The following is a 15,064-nucleotide window of genomic DNA, read 5'->3' on the forward strand; positions in this document are numbered from 1 at the left end:
TTTCTATCCCGTTTGAGTCTCTTCTTTTTATTTATGGGCATCAGAAGGGGTTTTCTTGCTGCTACGCATCCTTTCAAGGCACCTCCAATCAGTCTTCTTTTTACTGTTGCAACAGACATTTTTTTCTTGTTCATTTCTACCAATTCTGCACAAATTTGTGGCACTGTTTGGAACCTATTTCTCTAACTAGAAATTCTGATGAATTTCTCATCACTTTTAATTGTTCTACGAGGTTGTCCTGGTCGTGATCTCTCCTTACTGCAACCTGTTGTCTGGTAGTGGAGGGTGTATTGCACTCCCCGTACAGACACACTACATTGTTTTGCAATTTGGTGAATTGATAAACCTGCTTGCCAGAGTGCTACCATTGCGGCACTTTTCGTATGGATATCTCCACTCTTGGAGCCATAATAATGATTGCACACTGTCAACTGTCACTAAGGAAGTGAAATGCAGAAACCACATTGTGTGTAATCCTTGAAGTGCATTGCGGACATCACAACACGACAGGGAACAACAAACATACCAGTACAGGCATCTAATGTTTATGTACACAACATTTGTTTGGGGTAATACTGCATCTAGATAAAAACAAACATATAAAACTGACATGTTTTCAACTGCTTACTCAAGCATAACCATGGTATTATACAGGAAATTAGATGTAACTCTATCTGAAAGAAGTCTTACCGTCAAATGGAGGAAGAACGAAATCCTCCATTCCAATGGTCTCAAACATCTGCATTAGTTTTAGGAGAATAGGTCTGTGGACACTGGACTCTGCCACAAATTTTTGCTCATGACATTCACAGATTTCTTTACATTCTGACACCAGAGTTTTGTCTACTTGGAATGGTAATTCATTCAGGAGATCTGCAAGAAGGAAAATATTCAGACTTCATGCAAATCAATCAATCAATCAATCAATCAATCAATCAATCAATCAATCAATCAATCAATCAATCAATCAATCAATCAATCAATCAATCAATCAAAAGTAAATTATTCCATTTACTAATTTCTGTTCCCACAAATAAATATTTGCCTTAATTTCTTCTCTTGAACTCCAACTTCCATTTCCTATTATCTTTTCTACTTTTAAAAACTCCATCCACGCTGTATCCAACACTAGCTGATGTACCCATGCTTCACTATGGAATTCTATAATTTATACAGAATTCTAGGTTAGGTGGTGTACACATTGTGAGCAAGACTGTATTAAATTGCATAGCTGTTAACGTTACCCTAGAAACACAACGGAGCAGTCACCAAACGACTTTTCACATATGAAGACTGGGTTAGCCTACCATCAGTCAGTATCAGGTTGGAGAGTTTTCCTTATAATGGCAGACACTCACTCTCCACCTGCCTTTTTACATCCTCAAAAAGACTGTCTTACTGGTTTTCCCAATTGAAATGAACGTAGGTCATTACAATGATGTCAGTAGGAATGGCATGAATAAAAGCAATGCTTTCATACAAAATACTCAATCAAATGAAAAACGCCACATTTCTCACTTTTAACAAATGGTACTACGCCGCTGATCTAACAGTCCAAAGTTCCAGAGCTGGAATAACCAAGATGATGACAGCCGTGATCCGTGAACGCTCTTTTTTGGCAGCGTGGGGGGGGGGAGGGGGGCGGGATGACGGCGACGACGAACAGTGGAGAGTCCCAGGGCAAAATCTATGCCCTCTTACTAATCTGTTTCCCTAGGAATATCCGATAAGTCGGAAACCTCAATTCACTACACTGGCGGCGGAAAAATCTATATGACTTGGAGGCAAACTTTTACTCCAAGCCACAGGAGAAAACTGGAACAAAATGAATGTATAATTTAATAAAAGTGAAGAGGAAGAAGCTTTTCTTAAGAAATGGCTCTTTTCAGGGTTGAATTTTGAGTTATTTAGTGAACTGGGAAACTATAATTTGAAATAGGCCTAAATTGTAATTCTAGACCAGGTCACACTACTACTACTACTAAGTGAGCCTCTGCCTTAAGAGTCCACACCGCTCATTCAAAACAGCGCGTCAGAGTAGGGATCGAATTGCTGGAATACTATGATGAACAAGTGAGTTCTGTACCAGCAGAACGTTATCAGAAAATATATGAAACAGAGGAATGGCATGCTAAGAAGAGTATTCCAACTCCCCAGCTATTTCCCACCAATATTCAGTCAGGCAGTTTTACTCGGTACGCAACAGTAATCCCATCTCTCAGACTTGACTGGCAGAACATCACAACAAACAATGGCCAATGTAATGTTATTGTTGATCAATGTTATGTGGTTTCGATATTGTAGGCCTTCACGTTTAGTTATCTTCTGGCTGTAACATATCACTCTTACCATAGTCAGTACGGTAAAACTGAATACAACATAAATGATTGGAAATTGTATTCTCTATAACTTTTGTTATGTAGTACTTTTCAATAGGACCAATAACATAGGTATTTAAGAATTAAATTTTAGGCGCCTTTCCCTAAACTACAATTTTGTCCAGAGTGAATAAATTTTTTTATAACTTATACTGTAGTTTCTTGTTCCCCGACTCCATATGCCGATTTTCATTAAATTATGTCAACCCATTTTCTCATGGCTCGACGTTGATGTGGACTTAGCAACAAAAATACAAATTCATGAATATCTGTGTTATCATAGCCAGTACGGTAAAAATGTATGACATAAATGATCAGAAATTGAATTCAATGTAACTTTAGTTATGTACTATTTATCGATAGGACCACTAATAATATCAATATTTGAGAATTAAATATGAGGCCTTCCCCTAAACTACCATTTCACTCAGCGTGAGACTGTAGTGGCTCATCCCCCGACTTTACATACCGATTTTCATTAAATTATCTTCAGCTGTTTTCTAGTGATGCATGTACATACATACATACATGCATACATACATACATGCATACATACATACAGACAGACAGACAGACAGACGACAGACATTACGGAAAAGTAAAAAGTGCATTTCCTTGTTACTGTGGACATAACTAATAAAGAAATACCATTCTTTTCAAATTTTGAGCAATGTACAGACAAAAATCTTTATTTTATACATGTAGATGACAGCCTGAAACATACTGCTCAGTTGAGCAGCTCCTCTACTTACTTCCAAGACTTCCCAACCCAAAATTTGCAAGATTTTCATAACACAAATCATTCTGAACAATTTGTGCTGCTTTCCTTTGGATCTTTTCAACTTCTTTGATGAAGCAATCCTGGTGAAAATCCCATAAACACTAACTTAACAATTTTAATATTATGGAAATAGGTTCTATTCATTTTTTTCCCACAATGAAATGTAATAATAACTTGGCAACTTGCACTAAAATAACATTTAAAACAAGATAAATGATGACAATAACAACTATAATTTATAATTTGCCAAAACTGCATCTAGATGGGTGCCATAGGTTCCCTCAATTTAGAATATTAATAACAATGATAATAATTTATAGCAGCTAGTATTCATAAAAGCTGTTGACCCCCTGCAAATGATAGAAAAGGGTAGGAGAATGCAAACAAGGCTAACATAAACAACTTAACTGTTTGAGTATAACTCAATACCACGATAATATCACAAAATCCCTCAGTCCTTCTTAATTCATGTCAGCAAGATTGTGAGAAGCACAGTTACCTCAGACATGCCAGACAGCTCTCTATACTCTGCAAGTGAAATGAACAGCCTTGGGCTGTGGGACGCACTTCAACGTTTCAGCACATTGCAAATGGGAGACTGGCCGAGCACTGCGGATGGGAGATGAGTTAACTCGTACCTTCTGTGACATCTTTTGAAACATCTGAAACTAGCTGGCAGTCAAGGTTACTAGAATCTCTGTGCTGAAGCTTTTGTTTATTCCATGCTAGCTTTGCTTTATGATCCTTTTGCTAAGTTTTCCGACCTCATGTTTACATCGTTCATGTGGTGGGTAAGATGGCGCTTCCCAGACTGAACACGAGTTTAGACGCAGACAAGATTAGCGGGCAAGTTGGATGTGCGGTTATAGGCACTCAGCTGTGAGCTTGGATCTGGGAGATAGTGGGTTTGAGCCCCACTGTTGGCAGCCCTGAAGATAGTTTTCCATGGTTTCCTATTTTCTCACCAGGTAAATGCTGAGGCTGTAACTTAATTAAGGTCAGGCTTGGTTCCTTCCCACTCCTAGGCCTTTCCTGTCCCATTGTCGCATAAGACCTATCTGTGTAGGTGTGACGTAAAGCAAACTGTAACTCGTAACTCGCAGGTGAGATTTTCAATTAATTATATACGGATAAGTATTTGGATTCCCCAGTGATGTTGACGATCATGAGTTTGATGTTGAAAGCTATTCTGACTAAAGTGTCTCGGGTGATAATTATGTATGCCCTCCAAAACAACGTGAAGTAGTGGTGCTAGAGAAAGAGGCTGAAAGTGATGTTGTGAGTGCAAATGGAAGTGATATGTCTGTTTCTTCTGTTGAATGGGTAGAAAATAATAGTTCAGCAACTTTAGAGGATTTCCCAGAAGTTCCTGGCATAACGGTAAGACTTGATGAATCTCAGAACATTGACCAAGTAGTAGGACTAACTTTTTGTTGCAATTTCTTTGAACTTGTTGCCGAGGAGATGAACTTGTATCACCAGAAAACTGCTACATCACACAAGATGCCCCTAAGAGCTTGAACTGGACTGGTATAACTGGTAGTGAGATGCGAACATTTCTTGCTTTGTTTATTTTGATAGGACACGTAAAAAAAAAAAGAGTCATGTTGGAAAGACTGCTAGACAACTGATCCCCTCAAACGTTGCTGTGTGCCGCTGCACCGAGATCATTGCTACACAGCCTGTCACACCAGGAAACATTATTAGGACACCAAGTGTCAATTGTTCCGAAACATTCTCAAGCGAGACGGAGATACTGATCGCTTCCCATCAGAAGCGCCACTAAGCACTGCCCTTCGCCAACTAGCTGAATGTGCAGTGGGCGCACGGGACGCGGGACTGTAACTGCGCAGTAGAGAGAACTTAGCGAGGCAACATTACACGCTCCGCGCCAGCGGGAATGTGCCTGTATCGAACGTGCTGTGTGGTTGGTGTGTGCCTGTGTGTAGTTATAGCCAAGTCCAGCATAAAGCTGCATGGAACATGAACGAACAGTCTGAACACTGAAATTCGCACCCAATAATCATGTTTAAGGGCTGCTTTTAGGTTAAGATTTCTCCGGTCAATATGAAATACACATAACACGGTTACAATGGCAGTACAGGTATTTAAAACAACTAAGGGCCGGTTCTACCACCTACTGGTAAAGTAGCGCGTAATTTGCCCTCCGCGTAAAAGGATGTTTCCGTCCGACCACTCCCAGGTAGCGCTATCGGCAGCATACATCGTCGTTACCCGGCGCGTAATTTCTCGGCCACTTTGAGGGCCCGATAAGACTTTACCTGCCGGGCAAGTTCTGAGAGCTGAACATTATTAGCTGTATTTCTGGTGATATGCAACTGTAACAGTCATCGATATTGTATTGCAGGATTTTGAACATTAATGCTTCCCTTTAGTTGCAACGGTCACACCAGCCTCTCGCATCGGTAGCGCAGGGAACACATTTTATACGTCAAGCTTTCGTAAAGAAACTCTAAAAGGATGTAAAATCAAAATCTATTTGGAAATCATTTCAAATGGGCTTTAATTTTCTACTTTTTCAGTTTTTGGACAGGAGATATATATTACTGTATGTATCCTACTTAACCCAAGCATTTTCGTAGCGTAGTGGTTAACACGTACGCTTCGTAATACGAAGTGTGGAGGTTTGAGTCTTTATTATGACGAATCTTTTTTATTTCCATTATTAGCGTTGTGTTAATCTGTATGCCTCTTTTCATACGTTCTTATCACAATATTATGTCTACTAGGAAAATTGCTTTATATGTATGCTACCTATAGTAAGTGATGTTATGATTAATAGCATATAGGACTGTCGCCCAGGTAGCAGATTCCCTATTAGTTGTTTACATAGGCTTGTAAATTATTTCGAAGAAATTGGAAACTATTCCATTCCCAAATTCCGCTTCCTATGAATGGATATTTATCCCGATTAGTTCTTTACATTTACAGTACCTTCCAACTTTATCTTCATAAAGTTAAAAATTAAAATGAAATGCTTTATCAATAAATGGAAGCATCTGAAACTAAACGAGGTCACAGAACTAGTTGCAAATAGAGCATCGCGGAGATACTTAATCAATTCACAGAAGCCTGCAGATAGAATGCTCAAAGGCAATAAGTCCGTAAAGAAGATGTGTGTATATACGTATATGGAAGCGCGTAAAAGAGAGTTAAGAACAACGGCAGGGAACGAAAATACACTTTAAAATGTAAATTAGAAATACGATGAAAACCTGCGTACCTTCTATTACGGAGCGAGCGACTTGACCAGTCTAATACGAGAATACCTTTCAAAAACGCTGCCTTGCATGGCAGGTTATAACTGGCGTAAGAAAATGCAATCTCGAGATTTTAATCCCAATTAGGTATTGATATTGAAGATCATAGATTAAAATCACGAAAGCTTGACATGAATCGTTGTCCATAACTCTTAAGACTCCCCTTATTAGGCTTTTTGGTGATAATCAGCAGACGCAACCACAGGGAAATAAGACAATCGAAATGGGTTTCATGCATCTGACGATAGATAGCACCACACTCGAAAGCGAGAAATCGCTGAAAATCAGTCTAGCCAACTTCGTATATCGGTGTCTAGCTCCAGGTAGCTACCTAGCGCTTGCGCGGAGGTGGTTGGACGCAAGCCAAAGTACCAGCCGATTTACACCTCCAGGTAGTTTACCTCCCAGGCAGCTGCCAGCCACTTTACCAGCAGATGGTAGAACCGGCCCTAATTCAATCATATTTTCACCAGTTGAAATCAGCCTGTATTGTGAGTAATTAGTGCCAGGATAAAACTTCACGGCACGTGAGAAAGAGGTCGGAACTCTGAATGAAATACGCAACCAAAAATCATGTATAAATTTTCTTTTTAGGATAAGATTGCTTTCATTCATTCTGAAATACACCTGTCACAATTACACTGGCAGTACACGTGTTTACAAATGTCACAATGTCATTTTCACCAATTAAAAGTATACTCGCACAGTTGAAGAAACATTCGTCCCAATAATCTTCTAGAACTTTTTCATGTGGGGACGAGACAAAATATAGCAGGCAGTGAAAATACAGTATATTGTGTACTAAGTTTTTAGAACTGACATTTGATAAGTAATATATTACTGTCCATAAAACAAAATACCATTTTCCCAGCCACCACATTTACATCGATTTTGTAGTGCATTAATATGATGGGGATGCCACACCCAAAGACATTTTAGAACTGATCAGGCTGCTGCTAACTTGAAGAGTAGACTTTTCAAGCACCTGCCCCTAACAGTGGGTCTAAAAAAAGGCAGAAGTATTCAGTGAGCAGTATGTAAATATTGTTGGTTACAAGGATAATGTCCAGATAGAGGAGGTGACTAATTCTAAAGAAGTATTAAAATTTACCTATGACAGCAATGACATTTACAGCAAGATACAAAAGTTGAAAACTAGAAAAGCACCTGGAATTGATAAGGTTTCGGGGGATATACTAAAGAAAATGGTTTGGGATATAGTGCCATATCTGAAATACTTGTTTGATTTTTGTTTGCATTAAGGAACTTTACCAAATGAATGGAGAGTTGGTATAGTAGCCCCTGTATATAAAGGAAAGGGTGATAGGCATAAAGCTGAAAATTATGGACAGTCAGTTTGACATGCATTGTATGTAAGCTTTGGGAAGGCATTCTTTCTGACTATGTAAGACATGTTTGCAAAATTAATAAATGGTTTGACAGAAGGCAGTTTGGGTTTAGGAAAGGTTATTCCACTGAAGCCCAACTTGTAGGATTTCAGCAAGATATAGCAGATATCCTGGATTCAAGAGGTCAATTGGACTGTATTGCGATTGACTTATCTAAGGCATTTGATAGGGTAGATCATGGGAGACTACTGGCAAAAATGAGTGCAATTGGACTTGACAAAATAGTGACTGAATGGGTGGCTCTGTTTCTAGAAAACAGAACTCAGAGAATTAGAGTAGGTGAAGCTTTATCTGTCCCTGTAAAAATTAAGAGGGGAATTCCTCAAGGCAGTATTATTGGACCTTTATGTTTTCTTATATATATAAAAATGATATGTGTAAAGAAGTGGAATCAGAGATAAGGCTTTTCACAGATGATGTTATTCAGTACAGAGTAATAAATAAGTTACAAGATTGTGAGCAACTGCAAAATGACCTTGATAATGTTGTGAAATGGACAGTAGGCAATGGTATGATGATAAATGGAGATAAAGGTCGGGTTATGAGTTTCACAAATAGGAAAAATCCTCTCAGTTTTAATTACTGCGCTGATGGGGTGAAAGTTCCCTTTGGGGGTCATTGTAAATACCTAGGTATAAATATAAGGAAAGATCTTCATTGGGGTAATCACATAAATATGATTGTAAATAAAGGGTACAGATCTCTGCAGATGGTTATGAGAGTATTTAGGGGTTGTGGTAAGGATGTAAAGGAGAGAGCATATTTGTCTCTGGGGAGACCTCAACTTGAGTATGGTTCCAGTGTATGGGACCCTTACCAGGATTACTTGATTCAGGAACTGGAAATAATCCAAAGAAAAGCAGCTCGATTTGTTCTGGGCGATTTCCGACAAAAGAGTAGCATTACGAAAATGTTGCAAAGTTTGGGCTGGGAAGACTTGGGAGAAAGGAGACGAGCTGCTCGACTAAGTGGTATGTTCCGAGTTGTCAGTGGAGAGATGGTGTGGGAGGACATCAGTAGACTAATAAGTTTGGATGGTGTCTTTAAAAGTAGGAAAGATCACAATATGAAGATAAATTTGGAATTCAAGAGGACAAATTGGGGCAAATATTCGTTTATAGGAAGGGGAGTTAGGGATTGCAATAACTTACCAAGGGAGATGTTCAATAAATTTCAAATTTCTTTGCGATCATTTAAGAAAAGGCTAGGAAACAACAGATAGGGAATCTGCCACCTGGGCGACTGCCCTAAATGCAAATCAGTAGAGATAGTGATAGTCCATTCTTTTCCATTACTGATTTTAAGATTCTAACTGGGCACCCATTCTCTCTTCTCTGCACTAAGAAGAAATCTTCCACTAAAATTCTGATGTACAAGTACAGCAATTTTAACAGTGTTCCAACCACTTCACTTCCCTTCCCCTGATGCTAACACTCCTCACCTCTCCACCCTGCACATCAAGGCCAAGGAAGAACTCATCATTAGAGTTTGTGGGTTTTAGTATTTGCAATAAATGGTAAACATCTTGAAACTTTGTCAGTGTATGTGCTTTCAGCTTTTATGACCCCTACAAGTGGTTTTTAGCGATTTTGAATTAGCAGTGAAATGCAAAATTGGTTGAAAATGAAAAATTTTACAATTTATGTGAAATAGATACAAAATTCTGGGTTTCATGCAAAATAAACATATATCTTCTCAAAACCGATGCATTTTTCTTAAAAATAAGATATATGTTATTTCAGGGGAAAGATTTATTACGGCACCTTATATCTTTCAATGTGTGAAATATCATGCAATGGCCAAAGAGCAGTGCAAGGACCAACCAATCAAACAGTTTAATATACTTTCAAACACACATGTTCATTCACTTTGTGTTGAACCTTGATCATAGCAGTTATTCTCTTGAGTAGTAGTTCTGCTTTAAAGTACGATAGTGATTTACTGGCTGGTGGCCATGGGTAGAAGTGAAGTGATGATTAACCAGCATGCTGAGACTTACAAATTGGAACATTTTTATGTAAGTGATACAGATATATTGATGTGCAGACTTTGCAATCAAAGACTTGATGGAAGAAGAAATATGTTTCGATAAACGCTGCAAGAGCAAAGACCATGCGTTAGTAAAGGAGCGTTTTTTTTTCCAACCAGCATGTGAACATTATATCGCTCTTCAATATGGAATAATATGAAATTTATTACTTATGATCAGCATGTGAAGAGTGTGGCATCAAGCGGCAATCCACAATATCCAAAATGGGTGGAAAGGCAAAAAGGAGCAAGAAGTGAGAAACAAACATTCATTGAGGATACTGTGAAGATGTGCCTGCAGACTAATATCCCCATCCACAAGCTGGACCATTCTGATTTAAGAGACTACCTTCAAAAGTAAGTGCCGATTTCAGATTTATTTTTGGGCGTTACTTATGTTTTTGTTTAAAATACATTTACACCACCTTGAGTGGTATAGCCTAAAATACTGTGAAATATTCATAAACTAGCTTAAAACCCCCCTCCCGTCCCAAAAAAAGAACCACGTATATGTTCTTTTTAGTAGTAGAGGTAGACCAAGACGATGATGGTTAGACTCTGTTTCTAGCGATTTAAAGATAAGAGGTATAGAACTAAATGAGGCCACAACACTAGTTGCAAATCGAGGATTGTGGCAACGTTTAGTAAATTCACAGAGGCTTTCAGACTGAATGCTGAAAGGCATAACAGTCTATAATGATAATGTATGTATGTAATGGATTTTTTTTTTTGAAGTATTACAATTGCTATATGGCCTTGTTGAATTTTAGGTTAGGTCTCTTAAACTTTCGACCAAAAACCTCGTGGATGCACATTTCCTAATATGATGACTTCACATGGAATTTTAGGTTGGGTTATTCAAATTTTTGACCATAAAAAAATGTGGACGGACGTCATTTTAAAATGTTACAATTTAATAGACCATCTAGGGTGTAAACTAATCACTTGGAAGTTAATCGGGAAAAGCTTCAAAACTCATTAAGTGACTCACTAAATACTTAAGTATTTGTCCTTGCCCCTAAACTTTATTATTATTATTATTATTATTATTATTATTATTATTATTATTATTATTATTATTATTATTATTATTAGCATGTTTAACTAAATTTTATTAGCCTCATAGGTACATCCTGGAATCTGGAGATCTGCCTCAAGGTAGTACCCTTAGCAAAGATTATGTTTCAAAGATTATGATTCAGCAAGGGCAGAGGTGAATGCTGCATTGGACAAGGAAGCCCAATGTAATAATCAAAGATGAGACATCGGAAAACCAAGGTAGATGTGTCCTTGCTGGTCTATTCAGGATGACCATGCCAACTGCAGAACAACAAGTTTATTTGGCAAGCTGTTCATTTTTGGATGCTGCCAATAGGACAACATGCAGCCGAGCCATCATTGATGTCGCCGATTGGTGAGGTACGAAGCAAAGAGCTGAATAGCAGAGGGACTCAGATTAAATCTTTGTAGTTTTGCTAATAATATGTCAATATTTACTGTGTCAAACGCACTACTGAAGTCAAGTAAAATAAGTATAGTCACTTTCCGCTCATCTATAGCTTGTCTAATGTCGTCCGTAATTCTTAGTAGTGCTGTCCCTGTGCTATGTCCTTTCTTGAAACCAGATTGGAAGGGGTCACGCAGAGAATATTTTTCCAGATATTGTTCAAGTTGGCTATAGATCAATTTTTCTAGAGCTTTAGACAGTGCTGAAAGAATACATACAGGACAAAAGTCGGATGCTACATTAGGTGGCGACCTTTTTGCAACTGGGACAACCTGTGCATCTTTCCACTTTGTCGGAAAATAATTACGGGAGAGGCATGCATTAAATAAGTCAGTAATAACCGGCAATATTATATCCATAATGTTAGTAATAAAGAAAATAGGGATTTCATCAGCCCCTGTTGCATGAGATTTAATTGAAATCAGTACTCGTCTCACTTCAGACTCTGAAACTGTTCGAAATTCGAAATATGGACGATCAGATGATTTTTGTCGTATTATAGACTTGATGGTGGCCTGCACTATATCGTGTTCAGGAGTAAAAACATGTGTTGAAAAGTGTCTATTAATCTCGTCAACCGGTATTTCTGGTTTAGCATGGTTCACAGGAGGCCTTCCAATACCTAATGAACGAAGTTGTCGCCAAGTACTACCAGCGTTTATATTATTGGATAGACGCCGGAAGTAATCGAATTTCTTATTGCGGATAATTTGTTTAATTTGATTTCGCAGTACACGGTATTGTTCAAATGTGTCAGCTGATAAATTTCGTTTGTAACGTCTATATAACGAATCACGCTGAGCCATCAAAGATTTAATTTCAGTTGTCAGCCACGGACAGGGCGGCCGTGTTATTTTCACACAACGCTTAGGAGCATGCTTATTGTAAAGTCCATGAATATGAGAATTAATATTTTCCAGTTTTTCATCTATGTCATTCATTAGTATTATGTCACTCCAAGAACATTTGCATGCATCTTCTTTTAGGTGATTGAAATCTATATTATTAAAGTCTCTAAAAGTCACGTATTTTGACCTATATTTAGGAACTCTTAGCGAATACGCTAAGTATATAAGGTCATGAGTTGATATTTCAGGAACAGGTATTTGACCATGTTTAAGAACCTTGTATGGATTATTGGTTATCATGAGATCAATTAGTGTATCGGAAGAGACGGTGGAAGTATGAACGTGGTTAGTTGGTTCCGAGGGCAATATTGTCATGTCACAGGAGAGAAAAATATTCCGAAAACGTATTGTTTCACTAGTCCGAATTAACAAATTTGTATTAAAGTCGCCTAGTATAATCACGTATTCATAAGATGGTAAAAGTCTCATTAAATCGGCCTCTAACTCACCAATGCCCCCTGCATTTGGAGGCCTATATACAACCCCAATGAGTACTTTAACAGTGTCTATAATAATTTCAACAAACATAAATTCAGGAACAGGATTTGTATAGTGGTAGAAGTTTTTACCACTGTACTCCTGAGATTAAGCTTACAAAACAATGCAACACCACCTCCATGCCTGCTCATCCTATCAAATCGACGAATACGATACCCTTGTATTTCAACCACACTGGAAGGAATTGAACTACATAGCCAACTCTCACTTACAGCTATTATATGAAATAAACTGTTTTCAAATATAGCTTTCAGTTCATCATGGTGAGCGACAATGAGCCACTGATGGTTGGAATAGTGCTTGATGACTTGGTCATTTATTCTGCTAGTTAATCCGTTAAATGTGGATCCTGTTTATTGAATTACTTGTGCTAGTCGATTTTTTGATATTGCCAGTTGATTGTGCATGTCAAGTACCAAAATTCCTTTTTATTTTTAACTGTATTCCCTGCCTAGTTAATCAAGGCCTAATCTAATTTTGAGGTTCCACATACTGTTCACACTTCAATAATAATTTATTGTGATAATAATAAGTGATTAAGATATAATTAAGGTTGTTCTGAGGTACCTCAACCTTTGTTTTTATTTTATCTCGATCTAAGAAATATTTCAACTTCTGATATTAATTTATTGACAAGGCATTTCTTTATTTAGTAAAATTTTAACTGCTTCTGTAAGTATAAATGCATTAATTAAAAACTTTAACCTTTATGGCGCGGCTCATTTCTCATAACATGGTAAGGAGGATTAAAGCTTTAGGTAGGAGTTGTTCCTGGCCTTTTGATGATTCTACTCTTGGAGTGGGCTTCTCCCTTCCACTTTGAATTCTGTCCTCGGTAAGTATTGTTCTGTGACAGTAATTTTTGTTAGCAGCTACGCGTGGTTCTTTTTTTTTTTTTTTACCTTGTGCTACTATTTTGATGCCACCCTTATTACCTTAAATGTTCATGTTATCTGCTCCTTGCTATAAATTGTGAAGTGAGACCATTAGGTAGGGTTAAATTATTATTGTAAGGCTCAGATAACTTGTCTCATACTTGTATTTTTTCCTTCTGTTGCATGTAAATATGGCTGTGAGTTCACGGTTGATTCCTGAACCTTACCTGCTGAGGAAAACCAAGCTCTGTTATGAATTATCCATTCGTAATTTACAATCTACTGGCACTAACCAAGGAGATATTGCCTTACTAAAGGACTCAATGCAGGTACCTGTTATCATACCCGATCTCTCTGAGGAAGAGGTGAGTAGGTCGACTTCCTTTATTGCTAATGCTGTAAATGAAATTAAGTGCTGCATTTGTTGCTTAGAGGATAGTAACCCATCTATTAGTCAATTGAAAAGATTAAAAGCTCGTACGTCACATTACCTGAATAGAGTGAGGGATCTCTTGAAATTAAAAACCCCAATTACCTAGAAAAGTGTTCTATGTTTTTATGTGAGGTTACTACACTAGCATGTGATATTGATATGTTAACCATCAATGTGAACTTGTAAAATATTTCTAGCTCTTGTTCAGAACCCTTGCGTGACCATAATAGTAAGTGTGATGAGGAAAATAATTCCGTTTTATGGTCTCCAGACCATCGTGCTTGTAAAACTGAAACCAAGGACTGTGTTATTCCCTTAGATGAGCATGACCTAATGAAACTAAACCCCATCCCAACTTCGATTACTGACATATTCAAAAGGAATTCTGATTTTACTGTAGAACCAGTAGAAGAAACTGTCCGCTTCCTAAGATTTTTTGTGGAACTATTAGAGTCTGCTAAAGTTTTTAATTTGAACTCTTCCAACATTTTTGGGGTCTTGTTTCCACACACAACAGGTGTGTTAAAAGATGAGATATCAAATGCTACATCACAATGTTGTCCCATTAATGATTTTCATGAAGTGATCCTTAAGAAGTATATCCCTAATAGTGCCAGAAGGGCATTAATTCAACGCTGTTCAATGAGAAGTTGTCATAGGCTGCATATGCCAGCTTCCTTGCTAAACTACATTGCTAGAATCAGGGTAGTAGACTCTGTTATCCATTTACAGTTTGTAAAATTGGTAAGCCCTTTGGTTCATAATCCAAATTTTGTAATATTCCGCATCAGCTTCTTAAACTCAAAGTAAATGAACCAAGCCGCATGGTAGAATGGCACCGAAGGATCTTAGCCTACCAGGTGACGGAAGGCCTGCAGGTTACGGCGTGTCATACGGTCAGCACAATGAATCCTCTCGGTCGTTATTCTTGGCTTTCTAGACCGGGGCCGTCATCTCACCATCGGT

Source organism: Anabrus simplex, chromosome 5, assembly GCF_040414725.1.
Source record: "Anabrus simplex isolate iqAnaSimp1 chromosome 5, ASM4041472v1, whole genome shotgun sequence".
NCBI classification, from domain to species: Eukaryota; Metazoa; Arthropoda; class Insecta; order Orthoptera; family Tettigoniidae; genus Anabrus; species Anabrus simplex.